The sequence below is a fragment of the Aquarana catesbeiana genome, linkage group LG04, assembly GCF_042186555.1.
Source record: "Aquarana catesbeiana isolate 2022-GZ linkage group LG04, ASM4218655v1, whole genome shotgun sequence".
Classification (NCBI taxonomy): Eukaryota; Metazoa; Chordata; class Amphibia; order Anura; family Ranidae; genus Aquarana; species Aquarana catesbeiana.
This window is the reverse complement of record NC_133327.1, coordinates 580,889,654-580,896,791: the sequence shown is the minus strand read 5'-3', so window position 1 is coordinate 580,896,791 and position 7,138 is coordinate 580,889,654.

The following is a 7,138-nucleotide window of genomic DNA, read 5'->3' as shown; positions in this document are numbered from 1 at the left end:
CCTCCAAATCTACGGCCCTGCCCTTATACACTGCTCACTGCAAATGAAATACTGTTCCTTGTCACCAAACACTGCTCACTGGTAGATATTAGGTAATGCCATTTTATAAAGCTTCCTTCACTGACACAATATAAAGTTGCATTGCCAGACATCCCAACCTGCAAAAACTCATTTCAGGGAGGTGGCAAACCCATTTCATTCTCACTCGCTCCTGGACTCACTCCTCCCTCTGTTTGAATCCGACACAAGCTCCCTCCACACAGCTGCTGCTCACCTCCCATTGGCTGCCCTGGCTAACTCTCTCTGAGCTGGATTGGCAGAGGGCAGGCGCTCAGTGATTGGGGGAGCTGGAGGGTTATAAGAGGAGGGCGGAGTAACAGTCTGGGACACATAGGAAGTCCTATACTGCACCCGCTTTCATACAATTGATCCCCATAGCGATGCCACTGCCACCCCTGGCCCGGAGGAGGGGGTGACTCGGGCTGTTGTGGTTGACAATCGGAAGATGATGCTGCACTCGCAGGTGTCTGTGAGCCCGCCGTCAATTATGGGAGACTTGGGATGTCAGCATTGCCATCATATACTGCTGATTGAACAGAACTGCTATTACACTCTGCTCACTGCCCTGACACTACATTGTGTTTAATCATCACCCTGACACTGCCAGTACATACAGCTCATGGCCTGCACTGCACTGCCACTATATACACTGGTTACTGTGCCTCCTCCCCCCTCTCAGGTGGGGATTCTGGGAAAATAGTGGCATGCAGAGCAAAATACTGTATCTGTGTGTATATATATATATATATATTTGTAGTATGTTAGACCCCTTTCACACCGAGGGCGATTTGCAGGCGCTATAGCGTTAAAAATAGCGCCTGCAATCTGCCCTCAAACAGCTGCAGCATTGTCTCCAGTGTGAAAGCCCGAGGACTTCACATTACTCTACCTGAGGACTTTCACACCGGAGCGCTGCGCTGGCAGGACATCAGGAAAAGTCTGCGCTATTGCGGCGCATTGCGGGCGGTTTTAACACTTTCTTGGCCGCAGGCGGGGGGGGGGGGTAAAAGCACACCGCCAGCGGCCGAAATGTGCCACTAATCCGATGGTAAAGCACCACTAAAAATAGTGGCGTTTTACCGCCGACGCTATGGGCGGCTCGGTGTGAAAGGGGTCTAAGAGTTTAAAACTGGTGCACACATAAGGGACTAACAGTAGTGAAGAAGAAAAATGACCCTGCATCGGTGGTGTCACTGGATGAAAACAAAATGACCCTGCATCGGTGGTGTCACTGGATGGAAAAACGACCCTGCATCGGTGATGTCACTGGATGTAAAAATGAACCTGCATCGGTGGTGTCACTGGATGGAAAAAAATGACCCTGCATCAGTAGTGTCAATGGATGGAAAAAATGACCCTGCATCAGTAGTGTCAATGGATGGAAAAAATGACCCTGCATCTGTGGTGTCACTGGATGGAAAAATGACCCTGAATCGGTGGTGTCACTAGATGGAAAAAAATGACCCTGCATCGGTGGTGTCACTAGATGGAAAAATGATCCTGCATCGGTGGTTAAGTTATAAGACGTGATGGTTATCATGCAGCTTCCAGGGACAATCTCCTGAAATTTAGAACTGGCCCCATGTCACCAAAATCATCCCAATATATACACAGATTTGTAAAAAAATCCCTACTCTCTAATTTATAGTAGTCAGCTTATATAACAATTTTATCAATATGTCTTTGTTAATATGCCTTGAAATCAATTTGGATATATCAATAAAATACAATTTAAGTTCTCAGTAACGTATAGTTTAAAATATGTTTAATATAAAATCAATATATTGAAAATACATATATAATTAAAAACGTGCTCTGAACTGGATAAGAACCAGAACTTTCAACACCATAAGCCTGGTATTCTACCCACTATACTATCACTTAAGGGTTTTGAATGGTTCCTTTCTATGTTTAATATGAGGTTAATTCTCTGTGAAATTACTGTTTTAATCCAGACAAGTGATTTATGATCGATTCGTTATGACCAGTCTCCTAAATTGTGAACTGCCCCCGGGGAAACTGAAGATGACACCCTAATGATCCTATCTGATCACCCTAATAATATATACACAGTTTTTTCTTTGAAATCTCTACTCTCTATTTTATAGTAGCCAGCATATACTACAACTTTGTGTGCTCAATATATCAGTGTGTCTTTGTTAATATACCTTGAAATAAATTTTGGATATATTGATAAAATAAAATTTAAGCCCTCACTATCTCATATTTTAAAATATATATATATAAAAAAAATTCCCACACCTGGATTAGAACCCACAACTTCACCAATACAAGTCTACTGCTTTAACCACTAAGCTATCTTTCAGTAGTGGTCAAGAGCTGCTTTTATGATTAATATGAGGTTAATTGTATGTAAAACACCTCTATTAGTCCAGACGAGTAATTGCTATGATCAATCCGTTATGACCATAGACACACATTGTCCTGCTGCCTTCTAGTCATTCACAATTCCCCAATGTAGGGGCAATAGTGCAATGTGTCCTACAAGTTGGGGTGCAGAGCTGTGCTGTGCTGGCCATTGTGTTCTATTGGGATCAGTTTGGATATATTAATAAAATACAATTTAAGCCCAAATACAATTTAAGCCCTCGCAAATCTCTTATTTTAAAATATATTTAGATAAAAAACATAGTCTCACCCAGATTAGAACCCACAACTTCACCACTGTAAGCCTGCTGCTCTAACCACTACACTAACTCTCATTAGTTGTTTGAACATGCTTTTACGTTTAATATGAGGTTAATTGTGTGTGAAACACCTCTATTATTCCAGACAAGTAATTGCTATGATTAATCCGTTATAACCATAGACACACATTGTCCTGCTGCCTTCTAGCGATTCACAATTCCCCAATGTAGGGGCAATAGTGCAATGTTTTCTACAAGTTGGGGTGCAGAGGGGTGCTGGCCATTGTGTTCTGTTATCTATGGAAGCTGTGTCCCCCCCACTCACACACAATACACGTTTTCAGCATGGCTCTTTATGTTAGAGCAGATCACAGAGAAGAAGGATAAGACAGCAAACAGAGGAACTATTAGTACAGTCATAGAACCAGAGAACCCAGCACTGCCTGCTTCCCTGTACTGTGTGCTGTTAATAAGATAGATTTACATATCCATATACAGAGCAGAAGACATGTATGTCTGCAGAATGATGATCTGTGGGTGTTACTACATTATTGCTCATTGGTCCTAAAATCTTCTTAATAGAGACTACTATATTTATAAACTCAGAATTCTGACTTTAAATCTCAGAATTCTGACTTTAAATCTCAGAATTCTGACTTTAAATCTCAGAATTCTGACTTTTAATCTCAGAATTCTGACTTTAAATCTCAGAATTCTGACTTTGAAACTCAGAATTCTGACTTTAAATCTCAGAATTCTGACTTTAAATCTCAGAATTCTGACTTTAAATCTCAGAATTCTGAATTTAAATCTCAGAATTCTGACTTTTAATCTCAGAATTCTGACTTTTAATCTCAGAATTCGTTAGATTTTTTTTTTAAACTCACGATTCTGACTTTGAATCTCAGAATTCTGAGTTTGAAAGTCAGAATTCTGACTTTGAATCTCAGAATTCTGACTTTCAAACTCAGAATTCTGACTTTGAATCTCAGAATTCTGTTTTTTTTTTTAAACTTACAATTCTGAATTTCAATCTCAGAATTCTGAGTTTCAAAGTCAGAATTCAGTTTTTTTTTTTTATGATGGCCCCAGGGCTCTTCCATACACGAGTGCATGATTTAAGAATATCTTGTTTGGGATTTGTATATGGGCCTTCTGGAAGGCTGTCTATTTCTTTTTCAAGTCCACATAAAAGCAATTGTCTCCCCAGACAACTATAAAAAGATAAATGTGATCACAGGAATTCTTTAGTTTTTTCATTTGCTTATTATTCACTGTTTACATTCTTCAAAGCTAGCTGCAGTACTTAGATTTGAAGACAGTAGTTCTCAAGTCAGTTTATAGGAATATTCCGTACTTAATTGTCAGTCTTGTTTTCTGTCAAAACAAAAGACTGGGTTATTGTATGTATAATTCTATAAATTCTAAGGTATGTTTGTGGTTCCAATACAGTGAAAAATATTACATTTTTCAAAACAAAGAACAATTTTTATATAGTATTTGTTTACTTTTGATATAACATTTTATGTTACAGAAATTGTCCCCAATTCGTTAAGCTGCAATGGTAGTTAAGGTGTGGCAATAATACTTAAAGTGTATGTAAATTCCAAAAACAAATGTTTTTATTGTATTGCAGTTTACCAATCCTGGTGAAAAAAATAGTTTTCTTTTTTCTGTTTCAATATTTTATTGACTTTTCTAAGAACTATAGATCAACAGAACTATCAGTGCAGAGGCTATATCAAACTGTCAAGACCATACAGAGCAGTATAAGGAAAAATGCCTATGAGACATTAGCATGAGTAGTTAAAAATAATGCAAAACATTTGGTACAATAGAGGAGTGACCCGTGTTGCCTACCCAGCGTGCCATCTTTTATGCAAATAGTAGGGGCCCCATGGTGGCAAAGGAGGAGGAGAAAGGGGAGGTATAGAAGTGAGTAGTATGTAAGAAGAAGAAAAAAAAGATCTAATGCCCCAAAGGGCCCAGAACAAAAGACAAATAATACACTTATAATCAACTGAGGCTAGATAGATAAGTTCAAGGTAGAAAGGACATAGTCAACCCAGTATCATTGAGGATACTAGAAGCAGCACTTTCATAGGTGTTTTACTTTCTTGCAAGGCAAGTGTTAAAAAAAACAATATGGAGGTTCCCCAGATTGCATAACATGCCCTTCAGGTCTGGTATGAATTTTAAGGGGGACTCAACACTGAAAAGTGCCAAAAAAAGTGTGAAATTCCCCCCAAATCACCTATCAGACCCTTATCCGAACACCCCAGGATGTACATCAATCACAAGGAAGGACACCCGCTGAAAAAAAAAAAAAATAGATGCCTGCAGAGATATGTTCAGTACTGCTTCCTCCTTTGTGCTGATTGACATCTCCAGGTCCCCATCACTAAAATAAACAAAGGGATGGGATCACCAAGGGAAGTCATTGCCCAAATATTGACCATATGTCGTGGGGGGCAGAGGCCCTTGTCTTCATCAACATAAGGTATGTTGAAAGCAGGTGGCCTGCTATGGTTCAGAGGGGGTGCACTTTCACGTCTCCTTTTTTTTTCTGGGGTCTGGTATGAATTTTGGGAGGCATATCACGCCCTTTTTTTTGTCTTTTTTGAGGATAAGTCCCCCCTAAAATTCATACCAGAGGACCTGATATGGACCCTATGCAATTTTTTTATTTAGCACTTTCCGCCTCTTTGTATACATTCAACTGTCAGCCAGGAATCCCTAGCTGACATCTGAACGTGAGCAGGGATGAATCACTGGTTGTTAGGATGTTGGCAGGTGCCAGCTCCCTGACAACCAATATCCCTGAGCTGGAGCTGTCACATTTAGCAGTGGTAATGATACTGCTGCTAAATATATAAATTCCTCTTTTGTATGTATATTCGTGAATAGTGACTGTCCAGACCAGGAAATGATTAATGAATGTAGTTTTTTTTTGTTAATCAGCTTTTCGATGTTTACCACAGGTAATTACCGAATTTCTGGTATTTACTGCAAAAACAATGTTTAAATGTATCACATATTTGTAGAAAACACAGATATTGCATGCGATAAATGTTAGTCAATTGAGCCCTCTATGTTTAATCAGTAGGTATCTATAGTACCCCTGAAGAACACTGTGGTGCTTTTGTAAGTCCAAATGGATGTGGGAAAAACAATGGTCAATCCACCAAGCAAAGAATCAATGATGCCTGGTTGTAAAAGTGGATTGTTGACTATCGGCAATAGGGTTAATAAAGGAAACAATAATTTGCAGATGTATCACAGCAAATCCCATTCTTTTAAACTATGAAGCATCAGGGGGCTGAAAAAGGATGTAAGAGCTGAATAGGGGAGCCAAAGCAGGGCTGATATCAGGATTTGGTCATAGCTCAAAAGCCTTAGAAATACCCAAAGTGGAGTGTCCTTGGTTGAATGTAGCAAAAGTAAGTTGGGAAATCCAAGCATCCTGATAGTATTTTTCTATGTTACTGATGCTTAAACTGCCCTGCAATTTATGTGTGCGGGGAGGGGATCATGCAAACCTCAGATGTTTATGAACCCAGATAAATGTAAGATGCGCCTCTGAAACACTTGCAGATAGTGTGGTGGAACTCATATCGGTAATGTCCTAAAGCAGTTGATGCAGTCTATCTATAATAGGGAAGGGAAGTCCCGGTTTCTCAGGTGAAAAGATAGGAGTCTAAGCCCCCAATCACACCGGTGTGACTTGTCATGCGATTGTCGCATGACAAGTCGCACCCTATTGTCCGCAATGGAAGCAGTCAAATTGGTGCGACTCCAACTCCATTGGAGTTGCACTGATTTTGAAAGTAGTTCTTGCACTATGTTTTGAAAGTTCAGGTGCGACTTGCATAGACATCTGTGCATGAAGTCGCAAAGATATCTTCCAAGTCGCACCTGAAGTCGCACTGACATGCAGCTTAGAAATCATGCAATTTTAAGTGATTTCAAAGCATTTGGTGTGTCTGAAGTCTAAGTGAAGGTTGAAATTTTTCTTAGAAAATGGAGGCATAATGCAGTTGAGCTTGATCCCTTAGTAGTCCAGTGATAAACTTGCTCAGGCAAAAGGAAATTGCAATTAAATATGATATATGATTTCCAAAGGAAGGGAAACATTTACAGCAGTGGATTTGGCCTGATTAATCTTAACCACTTCAATACCAAGCACTTTCCCCCCTTACTGCCCAGGACAATTTTTATCTTTCAGCGCTGTCGCACTTTGAATGACAATTGCACGCTCATGCAACACTGTACCCAAACTACATTTTTATAATTTTTTCCCACAAATAGAGCTTTCTTTTGGTGGTATTTGATCACCTCTGGGGTTTTTATTTTTTGCTAAACAAACTAAAAATTACTTAAATTTTTGAAAAAAAAAGTATTTCTTTGTTTCTGTTATAACATTTTGTTAT